At 39.3% G+C, this 17,805-nt stretch overlaps 1 protein-coding gene across 2 annotated transcripts in view; it reads left to right on the top strand.

Moving 5' to 3' along the window:
* Positions 1-17,805, top strand: part of SEMA6D (semaphorin 6D) — a 666,912-nt gene that overhangs the window by 224,693 nt on the left and 424,414 nt on the right. The window contains exon 2 of one of the 2 annotated variants that reach the window (XM_051822408.2): positions 7,874-7,954. The exons of the other annotated variant lie outside the window; for it this stretch is intronic. The gene's annotated coding sequence lies outside the window, so the exon portion shown is untranslated. The remainder of the gene's footprint in view (positions 1-7,873; positions 7,955-17,805) is intronic. 2 annotated transcript variants of the gene reach the window in all.

The raw sequence follows: 17,805 nt of genomic DNA on the forward strand, positions 1-17,805 counted from the left end.
AGCAGTGGCGTGGCCCAGCACCTGCTAGCCTGGAGAGTCCAGCATCCAGGTCTGCATCCAGCCTGTAAAATGAATCAGTGCCTCAGGGCCTGCCGCACAGCAACAGTCAGCCAGTCCTTGACACCGAGAGTACTTGCTTTCTTTGTTTTTGCTTCTCCTGTTACCTAAAGGCTTGCTGCTTCTTGTGACTTGCATAATTCCCGCATCTAGCTAGGGGCCTCATAGAAACCTGGCTGCACTGCTAATATTTCAATGTCATTTTCAGCTATATTACATCCTTCTCTCAATCATTCTTTAGAGGAGGAGATGTCATCTAGAGGGGTCTGCGGCTTGCATAAATGAGTTATGAATCTTTATGATTTCAAGTGGGTTGCCAAACCCCTTCCAAGCAGAACCAGGCATCTGGTAGCTCCAACGTGTGAAAAGGACATTATGCATATATATGCAGAGACACATGCCCTACAGCAATTCAGCAGTACTCACCACACTTTCACTGGCACATCCGCCATATGCAAGGAGACCTGAGAGTCGCTCTTAGAAAGGAAATTGCTTTAACATAGCCTTTCTTTTCTCTACATACTTTTTCAGTTTTTCAGAGTCCCTGAAAGGAGTGAAGACGAGGTCTGAGTGTGCACACCATGTTTGCTGTACACCTTTGTACCCTTTGCACACATGCAGCCAGGTAACTGTCATCAACTCCTGGAGAAAGTCAGAGAAGTAATGCTTGACACCATGAGGGAAAGCAAATCAGGCAACTGAATTACACTGGCGGAGGTAATTTTCCCTAATGTGGATTATGAAGAGTTATATGAAAGAATTTTTATCTGAAGTTTCCAGTGCCTTCCATTTTCCCATATTTCAAAAGAGGTCTCTGACCATCAGAGTAAGGCACGGCAGGGCTGACTGGAATCTGGATGCTCAGGCAGTGGATAGCATCTCTGAGCCTCATAGTATATTACTTAGACACCGGGACAGATTTTGGTTAGCATGATGGGCTTTGACTTACAGCTGAATTCGAATTGCTCTGCTAGTAGGTTATTGTGTGACCTTAGGCAGGTCACTTTAGCCACTTGAATCCTTAGATTTCCCATTTGTATAAAGGTTATAACACCTGCTTCATGGAATGAGAATTAAGTGAGAACACATATATCACTGTTAGTGTCTGTGGTACACAGCTAGCTCTTGTTAGGCACAATTTTTATTGTTTTTACATTGTGACATGTTATTTGGGGAACTTCATGTGGCTTCAGTTCCCTTATTAAGAATGAACTATAAAGGTCTTTGATAAATGAATAAAGAAAATGTGAGATATATAAATGAAGAAATTTTACTATTTCCAGGAACATGGATGAACCTTGACATTAAGCTAAGTAAAAGAAGCCAGAACAGAAAGACAAATACTGCGTGATCTTACTTATATGAGGGATTTAAAAAGTCAAACATACTAACAGAGTAGAATGGTGGTTAGTAGGATCTCGAAAGGGAGGGAGAGTCAAAGAGTATCAACCTTCAGTTGTAGGATGAGTGAGTTCTAGAGACCTGATGTACAGCCAGGTGACTGTACAACTTAACAAGGTATGGTGTACTTGGAATTTCCTAAGAGACTGGATTACCAGCGTTCTCACCAAACATAAAATAAATCACATCGTACACACCAAACAACACAATTTTATTTTTAACTATGCCTAAGTAAAGCTGTAAAATCTAAAAAAATAAATAAAAACCTAGCTGTCAGTTGAAAAATAACTACACTATTCACTTTATATAGTGTTTGCAGAAATTGAGAAAATACGTGTAGAGATACTTTGTAAAGTGAAAAATTCCAGATAACTAGAAAATATGGTTATGTTTATTATTGTGGAGGTAGTCAGACTGCCACCATTACAAGGGTATTTGTTTGCCTGAAGTAGATACAGAATTGGTACTGATGGTCAGAGGAGCAGATGCAGTCATCCATTAAACCTTATTTCTTCTTGGTGCAAAAAAAAATAAATAAATAAAAGCAGCCACCTTGAGTGTATGAACTGAATAATATTTAGAAATAATGATTGGGAGGTGCTCTTTTCCCTCCAAACGTACTATATGTGAACTGGAGTCATGCAGTTGCTTATATTATCAATTACCAAGCTGTTATCAGTCCTGGAGCTTAAAGACGTAACCTGATTGTCAAAGCCCCTGTGATACTTGGAGATCCTGCCTGTCCTCACTGCTTTCTCTCTCTGTTTCTTTAACTTTGCACACGATGACTTTTCTTTTTTATTTTTAAAAGTTTTTTTTATTCATTTGAGAGGTAGAATTACAGACAGAGTTTGGAAAGACAGAAAGAAAAGTCGTCCATTCATCGGTTAATTCCCCAAGTTACAGCAATGGCCGAGACTGGTCAGATCCAAAGCCAGGAGCCAGGATCTCCTTCCAGCTCTCCCACACAGTGCAGGGGCCCAAGCACTTGGCCCGTCTTAAACTTCCCCAGGCCATAACAGACAGCTGGATCAGAAGAGGAGCAGCTGGGACTTGAACCGGTGCCTATATGGGATGCCGGCACCACAGGAGGAGGTTTAGCCTACTAAGGCGCAGCGCCGGCTCCACCGCTTTCTTTATCACAGAGATGGGATCCTCGTGCTTTTCTCTCTCCTCTTTGAAGTGTGGAAGAAGGGTGGATCTCAGAAGTGAGGCAATCAATTGGGCCCCTGATCAAGTTGTCAGGGACCTGCTGTTTACTATGTTTACTACTGGATCTGCCCCAAATCCCTTTCTCTTCCTATCGCTGCAAGCTGATGTGGAAGTGGGGAAGGGCGGTGGACAAAACGAGTACTTTGGACGAAGTCTGGTAAGCTCACACCCTGTGAGCCTGGTCTGGCATGCCCTACCTGTGTCGGCTGCCACTCGTAGCTGTTTCATCTGGTTTGCATGATTTACCCTCCCTGAGACTTGCTTACTGCATCTGTGACTGGAGGATAATAATATATCTGCTGAGCAAGGTTTCCAAAAATTAGGTGAAATAATATATTTAAAATACTTGGGCAGCATGTAGCCTCATGGTTAAGATGCTGGATAAGTTGTCTGTATCCCCTGTTACAGTCCCGTAGTTTGATAGCCAGTTCCAGCCTGATTCCACCTCCTTGCTATGGTAGACACTGGTAGGCAGCTTGTGTTGCTTCAGATAATTAGGTTCCTGCCACTCACATAGAAGGCATTGACTGGCTTCCTGATACCAGACATTGGCTCAACCCAGTTCCTGCCACTGGGGAGTGAATCAGACATTTGGGGAGTGAATCAGCAGATGTGAGTGTTCTCTCCCTCTCCCCCCACCCTCCCACCCCATCTTTGTCCCTCTACCTCTCAAACAAATAATTTTAAACCTTTTGAGATTTGATTATTGTTTATAGCCTTTGTCTTCTACTGTTGAGGACCAGTGTTTATTTTTTTTCTTCTCACTATTTGTTGAATTCTTTAGCTTATGATTATAAAATAAATAAGCTTATAATTATAAAATAAACTGAAAGAATGCCATTGTAAAAATTGGAAGAATAAGAAAGGAAGGAAGAGAGAGGATGGGAGCGTGAGTAGGAAGGAGGGTAGAGGGGGAAATATCATTATGTTCCTAAATCTATCTGTATGAGATACATGAAATTTGTTCACTTTATATAGATAAAAAATGTTATAAAAAAGAAAAATACAAAAAATTCATATAAAATCTTACAAAGAACACAACACAGATCAAAAGCTAAAAAAAAAGTACTTCCTATTCCTTCCCTTTGATTTGTAGTCATTCATTAATAATCACACTGTGTCTTCTTTCCAGATCACTCTTTCCTCATCTATAAAATAAATTAACTAAATGATTTCCCATCCTGTACGCTAGGGAAGGTTTAGATTCCTCCACTGACAGAGCTACAATGGAGGAGTAAGTGATGTGACTCTGCACACTCTTCAGTTAGGAGGATAAAATCATACTGGGAATTTTTTTACTATTTATTTTATTGTTGTGAAAGGCAGAGAGCTAGATCAGAAGCAGAGAAGAGGGGACTTGAACCAGCATTGCAATATGAGATGCTGGTATCACAAGCAGTTGCCCATCCCCCTGCAGCACAACACTAGCCCCCATATTGGGAGATTAAGGAGGGAAAATTTAGGTATTCTGGATAAGTAAAATTTTGAAAAGCAAACCAACGTTGATGGAATGAGGAAATACACAGTCCAGTGCTTTGTTAGATTTGACCAAAGTGACTTGGACAAACTGGTTGTGTTGAGACAATTAAGAATCTCCCATACTGTGTTTGCAAACTTGCAAGAGGTCAAAAGCAAGTGCACGAGTCGGTCTTGAGGAGTCTGTGCCTCTCCCTAACTCCCAGCACACACAGGCAGAAGTACAGCCAACCTCACCGGAGGCCAGAGCTTCCCACTGGACAGTAATCTGCATGAGAAAAAGGACTTGGCCTCTCTTGGCATTGACTCACTTGCTAATGTTGATATTTGGATGAGTGAATGAGTCTCAGTGATGCACCTAAAACATTAATGTCTGAGTGTGGAATAGGATCCAGGAGGAGAGAACCAGTGATCTTTTTATAACAGCAGTCCTCCTGAAACGTTTCCTGAAGACACCCCAGAGCACTTTTGCAAACGCTGATTATTGTTTTTCAGGTTGTACATAGCTTTTTCTTGCATGCTGTACAGCTGTGCGTGTGGGATCTCAGTTCTCTGGGGACTGGGGCACATGTTCTCTCCCTGAGAAAATCTGGGAAAGAACCCCAGAGGACACTTTGTACCCCTCTCTCAGCCAAGAAAGGAAAATCCTGCCTGAAATACTCCTTCAGGCAGTGAGCAAAAGTGTAAGCTCGGGATAGAGCTTTGTAAACTTGCTGTATGTTAGAAGAAAGAGTGAACTGATATATTAAGTTGGGAATTTGGGGTTCAGTATTTGATCACTCATAATAGCTATAATATGATAGCTTTCTGGGTTTTGCTATCTCCCCCATAAATAAGGAGGTTAGATTGGATGTGTCAAGATACCTTTCAACTTGATGCTTCCCCTTTTCTTTAAAATATTTATTTATTTATTTGAAAGGCAGAGTTATAGAGAGGCAGAGAGAGAGAGAGAGAGAGAGAGAGAGAGAGGTCTTTCATCCACTGGTTCACTCCCCAGCTGGCCGCAACAGGCAGAACTGTGCTGATCCAAAGCCAGGAGCCAGGTGCTTCTTTCAGGTCTCCCACACAGGTGCAGGAGCCCAAGGACTTGGGCCGTCTTCTACTGCTTTCCTAGGCCATAGCAAAGAGCTGGATTGGAAGTGGAGCAGCTGGGACTCAAACTGGATGGGATGCCGGCACTGCAGGTGGCAGCTTTACTTGCTACACCACAGCACCAGCACCATGCTTCCACTTTTAGTGGCTTGCTTAGAACCATGGAGCTGGAAGAATACTAAGATTTTTTTCTAGGTCAGCATTCTCATTTCACAGATGAGAAAACTGAGAAGTGGAAAGGAGAAGTCATTTGTTGAAGGGTTCAATATCAGGTAGAAGGAGAACTAAGATTAGAAGCAACATTTTCAGATCTCCCATCCAAAGCGCTTAACCTTTTATGACTCAGAGCCCACCTTAAAAATCTGGTGACAGGCACGGACCTTCTGAGAGTGGGGGAGACAAGGGAAACAAATGCATTGTACATAAACACTTAAAATTTGCAAACTATTTAAAGGGGGGAGGTTTTTATATCTTGGGCTAAAATTCCCCATATTGTGCTTTATTACTCAAAAGTGGATGCTGAAACCAAACGTTAAAGGAACATATTGTTCCTTTATTGTATTGGAAAATGTGCCTCTAGCTTCTTTGGTTTAATAGCTTCATTGGTGTATTAACACAAGTGTGGCAAGTTTGGGTTTGTATCTGCCTTCCAAATAAGTCTTACCCACCTATTCTATTGATGGCAGTTCTTTTAAATATCACACATGTTTTTCTTACAGACACTCTGCTAAATTCAATGCTCCAGTTATATCAAACATAGCCAGATAACACAGCAAGGGACTGGTGAAAACAGAAAAGGTTTTCTAATTAACTGGGCCTGAAGATAGCCTCTACTACTTAGTTCTTGAGTTGAATCTTTGGGTTGGATGCATTAGAGTGACCTGTTCTTGAAAATATATAGTCTTGGACTCTTTCCCAGGCCTAATTCCTTCAGAATCTTTCAGAAACAGGGCCAAAGAATCTGTACTTTTATAAACTCTTTGAATATTTATGCACACACACATATGAAAACTACCATCCTCAGTTCTTGCCAAATATTCTCAGTCTTTAATAATATCAGCCTAATGATATTATCCCAAATGATTCATTGGTCTTTGAAACGTTAAGGTAATACAGGATTCAGATTTGAGGGAAAAAACATGCAATACAATTGAGAGAAATACCAGTGACTGTGACGTAGATAACATTAGGGCAGGTGCTGTAAAGGGTATGAAAAAAATTTCCCTGTGGCCCTTATTTTCAAGGAACTTCCTTAGTACATGATCTTATATTAATATTTATAATTGCATATATTCCATCCATTAAATTACTACCCATGGTTCTGCTTTTTTTTTAGAAAGAAGTATCAAATATATTATTTCAAAAATCTTCAGCAGATGATTAATATAAAACTTATGTGTCATCTTAGCATCAAGTGTACACTTTTATGTACTGGTAGCACAAAAATCCATATCAGAATGACTGAGACATTTTCTAGCTTTAAAATGCCTTAGATATTTAAATACACTCACACATATGAGGGTACTTCACAAAGTTCATTCAAAATTAACTAAAAGACAAGTTTTTTGATGCAACTAGTTTTTTGATATCCATGCCTTTTTTTTTTTTGATATCCATGCCTTTTTTTGCAACATGCATTTCCCATGAACATTTTGAAAACAGCTGTATGCATAGATTTCAGATTTTTTTGCACTGAAGTTATTTTTCAATTCCATTTTCCATGAGCTTTTGTAAATACCCTCATGTGTATCTGTGGTAAGCTAGTGAATGGATGTCTGTTGCTGTGGACCATGCTGTGGAGTTAATCAGATGTATTTGTTTCATGAGCTTTCCAGGGAAAGAATAGCCTGGAACCTCAGTGTACCTGAAAGATCTGTGTTGCAGGTCCATGTGTAAGCCTGATGACCTGTCCATTCCTGACCTGAGGCTTCTTTGGTGTTTCATGTGGCTTCAGAGAGCTCCTGGGGATATGAACTTGGCCATGGTTTACCCTCCTGCCTTTAGGATTTGGATTAACCTCGCTCCCACAGGCTGGCATTTGTTGTACTGTCTGAGAATACCCCTGTCCTGCAGCGGTGCAGTCAGTGCAAGATCAGTCCACTTCTCATCCCAAGGACAATGGAGAAAACTTGGAAGCATCACTTAATAGGAGTATAAAGTGTTCTTGGGATCCAGCACTCACCCTCATACAGCATATACAGCATTCAAAGCCCAAATGTCCTTGCCTACCTGATGTGCAGCCATAGAATGCCCACAGACTTGGCAGTCAAGTAATAAGCACAGGGTTCATTAAAATTGGATTGGTTACCTTTTCTTCCCTGTAGAGACTGTGTCCCAATTGTAGTTTATTAAAACTACCCATGCAGTGTACCATTATTCTTCCTGCTTGTATTCATGAATGGCTTGCTCTCAATAGCACCGTCCAGGTAGGGATCAATAATCAGTCTCTTAGTTAGGGAAGAGGGGAAAAAGAAAATCCATTTACGCGTTGCATTTAGCTGTGTTTAAGAGGCCTTATCATTAAGGCAGCAGCAGCTATTTATGCACCAAGCTTGCCAGCAGTGCTGGACATACAGGATTAATATGATCGTACATCAGCAATGTCTCATAAATGTTTTCCTTTGACTTTTGGCAGGATCTCCAACCTGAGTACATGCCAGTTGACATGGGAACATTGAGGCCAGCAATTTAAGGATTTTCACATTTGCTTGCATTGGTAAGATTTAAAGATAAAACAGTGAAGGACATTAAACATTACTGGGTTCTAGCTCTTTTTTTTAACTTTTATTTAATGAATATAAATTTCCAAAGCACAGCTTATGGATTACAATGGCTTCCCCCACATAAAGTCCCTCCCACCTGCAACCCTTCCCTTTCCCACTCCCTCTCCCCTTCCATTCACATCAAGCTTCATTTTCAATTCTCTTTATATACAGAAGATCAGGTTAGCATATATTAAATAAAGATTTCAACAGTTTGCACCCACATAGCAACACAAAGTGAAAAATACTGTTTGAGTACTAGTTATAGCATTAAATCACAATGTACAGCACATTAAGGACAGAGACCCTACATGAGGAGTAAGTGCACAGTAACTCCTGTTGTTACTTAACAAATTGACACTCTTGTTTATGACATCAGTAATCACCCTAGGCTTTTTTTTTTTTTTTTTTTTTTTTTTTTTTTTTGACAGGCAGAGTGGACAGTGAGAGAGAGAGACAGAGAGAAAGGTCTTCCTTTTGCTGTTGGTTCACCCTCCAATGGCCGCCGCGGCCGGCGCATTGCACTGATCCGAAGGCAGGAGCCAGGTGCTTCTCCTGATCTCCCAAGCGGGTACAGGGCCCAAGTACTTGGGCCATCCTCCACTTCACTCCCGGGCCATAGCAGAGAGCTGGCCTGGAAGAGGGGCAACGGGGACAGAATCCGGTGCCCTGACCGGAACTAGAACCCAGTGTGCCAGCGCCACAAGACGGAGGATTAGCCTATTGAGCCATGGCACCGGCCAACCCTAGGCTCCTGTCATGAGTTGCCAAGGCTATGGAAGCCTTTTGAGTCCACTGACTCTGATCATATTTAGGCAAGGTCGTAGTCAAAGTAGAAGTTCTCTCCTCCCTTCAGAGAAAGGTACCTCCTTCTTTGATGACCTGTTCTTTCCACTGGGATCTCACTCACAGAGATCATTTATTAAGGGTTTTGGGACATCTGCCATTCTATGAGTCTGCTGTGTATCCCGCTTTCCATGTTGGACCATTCTCTCCCTTTTTTATTGTATCAGTTAGTATTCTCAGACACTAGTCTTTTTTATGTGATCCTTTGGCTCTTGGTCCTATCATTATGATCAATTGTTTACAGAAATTGATCACTTGGACTAGTGAGATGGCATTGGTACATGCCACCTTGATGGGATTGAATTTGAATCCCCTGGTATGTTTCTAACTCCACCATTTGGGGCAAGTCAGCTTGAGCATGTCCCGAATTGCACATCTCTTCCCTCTCTTATTCCCACTCTTACATTTAACAGTGATCACTTTTCAGTTAAGTTTCAACACTTAAGAATAACTGTGTATTGATTACAGTATTCAACCAAAAGTATTAAGTAGAACAAATAAAAAAAATACTAAGACGGATAACGTATTAAGTTGTTCATCAACAGTCAGGGCAAGGGCTGATCAAGTCACTGTATCTCATAGTGTTCATTTCACTTTAACAGGTTTACTTTTTGGTGCTCAGTTAGTTGTCACCGATCAGGGAGAACATATGATATTTGTCCCTTTGGGACTGGCTTATTTCACTCAGCATAATGTTTCCAAATTCCTAACAGGGATCACTTTTCAGTTAAAATTTAAACACCTAAGAATAATTATGTGTTAATTACAGAGTTCAACCAATAGTACTAGAACAAAAAAAAAAACACTAAAATGGATAAAGTATTACATTGTACATCAACAGTCAGGACAAGAGCTGATCAAGTCACTGTTTCTCATAGTGTCCATTTCACTTCAATAGGTTTCCCCTTTGGTGCTCAGTTAGTTGTCGCCGATCAGGGAGAACATATGATATTTGTCCCTTTGGGACTGGCTTAATTCACTCAGCATAATGTTTTCCAGATTCCTCCATTTTGTTGCAAATGACCGGGTTTCATTGTTTTTGACTGCTGTATAGTATTCTATTGAGTACATGTCCCATAATTTCTTTATCCAGTCTACTATTGATGGGCTTAGGGTTGGTTCCAGGTCTTAGCTAATTGTGAATTGAGCTGCAATAAACATTAATGTGCAGACAGCTTTTTGTTTCCCAATTTCCTTTGGGTAAATTCCAAGGAGTGGTATGGCTGGGTTGTATGGTAGGGTTATATTCAGGTTTCTGAGGAATCTCCAGACTGACTTCCATAGTGGCTTAACCAGTTTGCATTCCTACCAACAGTGGGTTAGTGTCCCTTTTTCCCCACATCCTCTCCAGCATCTATTTTTGGTAGATTTCTGAATGTGAGCCATTCTAACCGGAGTAAAGTGAAACCTCATTGTGATTTTGATTTGCATTTCCCTGATTGCTAGTGATCTTGAACATTTTTTCATGTGTATGTTGGCCATTTGGATTTCCTCTTTTGAAAAATGTCTATTGAGGTCCTTGACCCATCTCTTAAGTGGGTTGTTTGTTTTGATGTTGTGGAGTTCTTGATCTCTTTGTAGATTCTGGTTATTAACCCTTTATCTGTTGCATAGTTTGCAAATATTTTTTCCCATTCTGTCAGTTGCCTCTTCACTTTCCTGACTGTTTCTTTTGAAGTACAGAAACGTCTCAATTTGATGCAATCCCAAATGTTAATTTTGGCTTTGACTGCCTGTGCTTCTGGGGTATTTCCCAAGAAGTCTTTGCCAGTACCTATATCTTGCAGAGTTCCTCCAATGCTCTCTAATAATTTGATGATGTCGGGTTGTAGATTTAAGTCTTTAATCCATGTTGAGTGGATTTTTGTGTAAGGTGTAAGGTAGGGGTCTTGCTTCATGCTTCTGCACGTGGAAATCCAATTTTCCCAGCACCATTTATTGAATAGACTGTCCTTACTCCAGGGATTGGTTTTGGATCCTTGATCAAATATAAGTTGGCTGTAGATGTTTGGATTGATTTCTGGTGTTTCAATTCTGTTCCATTGTTCTATCCATCTGTTTCTGTACCAGTACCATGCTGTTTTGATTACAACTGCCCTGTAGTATGTCCTGAAATCTGGTATTGTGATGCCTCTGGCTTTGTTTTTGTTGTACAAGATTGCTTTAGCTATTCAAGGTCTCCTGTGTCTCCATATGAATTTCAGCATCATTTTTGCCAGATCTGAGAAGAAGGTTTTCGGTATCTTGATTGGTATTGCATTGAATCTATAAATTGCTTTTGGGAGAATGGACATTTTGATGATATTGATTCTTCCAATCCATGAGCATGGGAGATTTTTCCATTTTTTGGTATCCTCTTCTATTTCTTCCTTTAAGGTTTTGTAATTTTCATCGTAGAGATCTTTAACGTCCTTGGTTAAGTTTATTCCAAGGTATTTGATTGTTTTTGTAGCTATTGTGAATGGGGTTGATCTTAGAAGTTCTTTCTCAGCCGTGGCATTGCCTGTATATACAAAGGCTGTTGATTTTTGTGCATTGATTTTATATCCTGCTACTTTGCCAAACTCTTCTATGAGTTCCAATAGTCTCTTAGTAGAGTTCTTTGGGTCCCCTAAATAAATAATCATATCATCTGCAAAGAGGGATAGTTTGAGTTCTTCCTTCCCAATTTGTATCCCTTTAATTTCTTTTTCTTGCCTAATAGCTCTGGCTAAAACTTCCAGAACTGTATTGAATAGCAGTGGTGAGAGTGGGCATCCCTGTCTGGTACCAGATCTCAGTGGAAATGCTTCCAACTTTTCCCCATTCAATAGGATGTTAGCCGTGGGTTTTTCATAAATTGCTTTGATTGTATTGAGGAATGTTCCTTCCATACCCAGCTTGCTTAGAGTTTTCATCATGAAAGGGTGTTGTATTTTATCAAATGCTTTCTCTGCATCTATTGAGATAATCATATGGTTTTTCTTCTGCAGTCTGTTAATGTGGTGTATCACATTGATTGTTTTGTGCACACTGAACCATCCCTGCATACCAGGGATAAATCCCACTTGGTCTGGGTGGATGATCTTTCTGATGTGTTGTTGCATTCTATTGGCGAGAATTTTATTGAGGATTTTTGCATCTATGTTCATCAGGGATATTGGTCTGTAATTCTCTTTCAATGCTGCATCTTTTTCCAGCTTAGGAATTAGGTGATGCTGGCTTCACAGAAAGAATTTGGGAGGATTCCCTCTTTTTCGATTGTTCTGAATAGTTTGAGAAGAATTGGAGTGAGTTCTTTAAATGTCTGGTAGAATTCAGCAGTGAATCCATCTGGTCCTGGGCTTTTCTTTGTTGGGAGGGCCTTTATTACTGTTTCAATTTCTGTCTCAGTTATGGGTCTGTTTAGGTTTTCTGTGTCTTCCTAGTTCAATTTATGTAGGTTGCATGTGTCCAGGAATCTATCCATTTCTGATAGATTTTCCTGTTTGCTGGCATACAAGTACTTGTAGTAATTTCTGATGATTCTTTTTATTTCTGTGGTGTCTGTTGTTACATTTCCTTTTTTATCTCTGATTTTATTGATTTGGGTCTTTTCTTTTTTTTAGTTAGTTTGGGCAATGGGGTATCAATTTTGTTTATTTTTTCAAAAAACCAGCTCCTCATTTGGCTGATTTTTTGTAATTTTTTTGGATTCAATCCTGTTAATTTCTTCTCTGATTTTAATTATTTCTCTTCTCCTACTAGATTTGGGTCTGGTTTGCTGCAGATTTTCTAGATCTTTGAGATGCATTGAAAGCTCATCTATTTGGTGCCTTTCCAATTTCTTGATGTAGGCACCTATTGATATAAAATTTCCTCTTAACACTGCTTTTGCTGTATCCCATAAGTTTTGGTATGTTGTGCTGTTATCCTCATTTACTTCCAGAAAATTTTTTATTTCTCTTTTAATTTCTTATATGACCCATTGTTCATTCAGGAGCATGTTGTTCAATCTCCATGTGTTTGCGTATGCTCTAGGGATTCCTGAGTTGCTAATTTCCATCTTCATTCCTTTATGGTATTAGTCTGCTTACCCCTGGGACCACACAAAGAGTTTATGCAGCCCTCAGTGTGGTGTCAAATTTCTCCACAGTCTCTCACTGGGTTGCCAAGGTTACCAAGTTTGTGTCTCGGTGAGTTCTTTCGCCCCCCCCCCCCCTCAGATTTTCACAGTCTCAGTTCGTTAGCTCCACACTTTCACTAGGTCTTAACCTCCTGTTTTTTCTCCACACCAGAGTCAGGTTTTTCTGCTTGGCTAATGGTGGGCGCCACTTTACATATGTAAAATGGCACCTGCTCTTTGTCTTGCTCAGCTTTGTAAGGTGAGTGGAGAGAGAGGCTAATGTCCGTGCTGGTTCCTCTTATTTATTCATTTTTTTTCTCTCCTCCAGTCAGCCTGGTGAACTTTCCCCAGTGGGGCTTCAGGCCTCATTCCCTGTAGGCTCTTTCTGCCTTTCCCCACCAATGTCTCGGGTTACTGAGGTTTTTGTCTCACCTCCCCTTCCAGCACTGGCACACAGACTCTGTGGCTCAGCTCCCGCAGCTCGGCTTCCACACGGTGGGCGACCTTGCTCTCCTTGTAGGTCCTCTGTGTCACATCCACTAGATGCAGAAGAGCTTCCTCTGCAATTTTTTCCTGAGCCTTTTCCTGAGGCTACAGTAACTCTACTTTTATTAAACTATCTTTTCCTGGACTATCAGTGCGCGCCCTCACTATTCCGCCATCTTGGCTCCCACCCCCTTGGGTTCTAGCTCTTTGCACTACATTTGGAATTGAATTTGAATATAACCTTTTTTTTCCCCAGCAGTACATGTCTCTATTTGATTACCTTGAAAAATCATAGTAAACACAAGAAAAACCAATAACCTATAAGTATTGGATATAATATTTTGAGGGTTGGTAAAAACAGGGAAAGTAGGAATATTTAGATTTATTTCTGTGTAAGTGGACTAAGTGGGGGAAATAGTTTCCACTTTGAACAATGAAATTGTTTCTATTCACAAGAGATAGGATTATCAGAGCTCTGTGGGACAGAAAATATAAGATCAATTGGGAGTAAGAAAGTGGAAGCGATTCTGTCTTTAATATCATAGGGAGTGCTTTTGCCCTTAACAAGTTCCCAAGACTGGGTTTCTAATTTAAAAAAAATCTGTAATTAATTAGATGATTGCATACAAATGAAGACTCTCTGATGCTGATGGCTTGTACCTCCTGGATGTTTGTCTTCCTCAGAGGCACACCCGTGTATCATGATTTACAAAGAGAGCTATGAGGGTAGTAGTTTGGTAATTAACATTTTGCTTGCTACTCCTGAATCCCATATCAGACTGCTTGGATTCATGTCCTCTGTTTGTGATTCAACCTTACTGTTGATACATGCCCTGGGAAGCAGCAGATGCTGGCTCAAGTAGTCTCTTCCACCCATGTGGGAGACCCAGATTGGGTTTCAGGTTCCTGGCTTTGGTATGGCTCCACCCTGGTTGTTGAGGGCATTTTTGGAATGAACCAACAGATAGAATATCTTTCTCTCTCTATCCCTTTCAAATAAAGGCAAAATAATTAAATTGTAAAAATATAAGAAGAGAGTTATAATGGTAAAGATTTTATCATATGTTTGGCAAATTATATTCTTAGGTCATTTTGAAAAGAAAACTCTTCCACTCGGGTGTGTATGTGTGTGTGTGTTTATATGTGAGTATATGTGTGCACACACTCTTATATCTGAGATAAAAATATTGTATTGAAAAAACTAATAATTAGATATTTACATCTTTTTTGAAAGAGATCACAGTCTTTGGACATATTTCCAATAAAAACTGAATATTTCATCATGAACTATTTATCCAGAACTAAAGAAAATCATCTAGGTACCACTGGGTTCTTTGGACCCTTAGCTGATGAATTTAATAAACTAAATTCAAAAATAATACCCATTCCATTATCAACTTCAAGTTGACCCAGATCTTCATAGGGCAAGGCTGTATTCAGCTTCTTCAATTTTATCCAGCCCACCATTTAAAATATTTTCTATATGTTTCTGAGTCTCCATTTTCATATGGTCTTATATAGCAGGTTCATGGTATACCAAATAAAATGTGACTTCATCCAGGATCCATTGAATAAAATGTGATTTAGCCATCCAGTTTTTCCAATCTTGTATGCTAGGCATAGCCTTGTATCTGCAAATTTTTTGAAGGATATATTTAGTCATTCAGTATTCTAATATTCTAAGAATATTTCCTTCCAAATTGCCTGGTTGTTTATTTGGTTATATTATTGCAGTAACAAGTTTAACAGCTTGTATTTTCAAAATCTATTTCTAGAACAATGGAAAAGTCATTGTGAAATAGCCTGGAAGATCCATTACTTAAACTGATACCTGGAATTGATAACACAACTTTATACTTTTATACTTATAAAAGTAAATGAATGTACCATTTTGGTTTATTTTATCTGAATATCATATTCCTCTTGAAAATTAAGTAAGTTGGCACTTGTGTTTCATGACTTATTTCATGGTTGTAGATGTGCTTTTTAGGAACTACCACTAAATCTTAGTCCCCATAAACAATTCATGGTTTTCTCATATACATGGAATTTAAGATAGCATCCTAATTAGAGAGTCATTACATTTCAGATATCAAAAGGCCAGAGTTAAACTGAATAGGGCTTTTTAAAAATCCCAAAGGCTGAGTAGTATGAGGAGAAAATAAACAAGTAAGAGAAACATGTACATAATTGGCCTTACTGAAGAAGAAACCTTTATGAAAGTGGTCCCTAAAGTCACTTCTGGACCATAAGGGTCATTGTTTCTTCTGAGCTCTATATGTTTGTACTTTTTGTTAGCAAGAGTGAAATCCCATCAAAGAAACCAAGTAGATTATGCTAAATTAATTTGCATCATTTAGAATGGAGGAAAGATTTTTTTGAAGCTATCCTGGAGATCCTAATCTCTGTAGAGAACCAGAGAATGTTGACTCCTGCCCCACTTTTGTGATCTGAGGACTCTCTGTTGCCCAGTTAGGATTGTTTGAAAAAGAATATATTGACACTAAGTGGCAGAGTACAAGAGCACCAATTTAGGAATCAAAAGCCTTATTCCTAATCCTAATACCATAGCCAATGTGCTTAATGTTTGTCTTCTTTTGCCTCTGAGATTTAAAATAGTCTCTTAAATATTAGACCTCAGTTTTTACTCTGTGGATCAAGATGAATACTCACTTTACTCCTTTGTTGATTTACCCAGAGATAAAATAATAAGTGAGTACCACCTTGAGGAACGTAAATTCACTTTGCAGGATTTAGTATTACTAGAAGGTTTATTCCTCATTAATAGCGTGTCATTTGGATGTTGTGTCAAAAAAAGTGTCTTCATTGACCTGGTCTATGTCTTCCCATTGAACAAGAGCTTATAAAGTTGCTCTGAGCTCTAAGATATGCATTCAATTATGATAACAAGAAAAGTCAATCATTACAATGTCCCTTGCTTGCCTCCGAAGCTCTCTGTGGTTTAATTGTCCTGGAATTGCCCCAATAGGAGACTTGCAGAAGATTTTGGAGAAGTATTTTCAATATAGTCCCTGCCTCTGATTTGGCTTCTCAAGGTGAATCAGCCTCTCTCTGATGACGTCCTCTAATCCTCTTCAAAGGCAGACTTTTTACCAAACCAGAATCTACTTATCTTCCTGCCCCTTATCCTCCACCCCTCCAGTCTCCTTTCTCTTCTCCTTCACACCTCGAAAAGTCTTGCTTATTTACAGTACAGGGTTTTTTTAGTTATTGACCCATAGCCCTCTGCTTCCATAAATCCTGCTTTAAGTGTTTCATCTGTAAGACAAATATACTCCCATAGCCCTGAGTTTAGTCCCTGACTTGTTTCATTACAGGTATTGTTTACAATCAATATGAATTAGGTGGTGATGGGGTTGGGGGGGCGTGTCTTGGATCAAAAATCACAGTTTTCTGCAACACGCTAGTCTTTGCCTCTGCAAAGAACTGTTGATCACATGTTCTTAAAGAATAAGCCAGAATCATTGGAAAACATAATCTAAATAACAAACAGAATATTCCAGCAATTACTCTTAACGTAGAAAATCTCCTAAAACTACCAGTTTATTAACTAATGTTAGAAGCCATCAAGTACATGAATAATGGATAAGGTTAAGCATATTGGTCCAAATTTTCAGCCATAAAGCTGGATAAGAACGTTAACATATTGGATATTGGTCAGAGAAATTGGCTGACATATGAAATACCAACTGAGAGTATCAAAAATTTATTTTTAGGCTAAAATTTGCATATCACCCCAAGGTCATCATTGAGGAGATACTTATGTAGATGTACTACCATCCTCCCTAATGGTACTCTTCCCCAGTCTCAGGATCTCCAAACACAGGGAAGTATCATTGGTACTTTCTCTATTAAAATCCACCCTTATTTCTGCCAACTTCTTCTCTCAAGAGAAGAAAAATAGGCTCTTGAAGTCACACTAGGATCCATTCTGTCCTCATATATGACTTAACGCTTCTTTGGGTCACAAAATTCTGAGATTAATCTAGGCAAGTAACCAATGAGAATTAAGAATAAAGTTATATATGGGAAATACCCTAGGATACTCCACTCAGATTTCCATGTATTTTTAATGAGCCCAATTAGTCTGAAAATTATAGTTTGAAATTTTTATAGCAGATTATGCTACTCAGAATTCAGTGACCAAGTTTTCTCAGAATATGTCTGGTCTGGATATTTTATTATTTAAAGTGAGATTAACTGAAAGATAATTTCTTTTCTCAATTACTGGCCTCTGTTTTTCCCCAAAGCAAAAGAGGAGGTGAAATATAATCAACAAAGAAAGATCTCTAGGACCATTCCCAAGAATGAGATCAGGAAATGGTGAAAATTGATAGAAATTAAAGAAGGATCTCAAAAATCACAACT

This window comes from Oryctolagus cuniculus, chromosome 12 (assembly GCF_964237555.1).
Source record: "Oryctolagus cuniculus chromosome 12, mOryCun1.1, whole genome shotgun sequence".
Lineage (NCBI taxonomy): Eukaryota > Metazoa > Chordata > Mammalia > Lagomorpha > Leporidae > Oryctolagus > Oryctolagus cuniculus.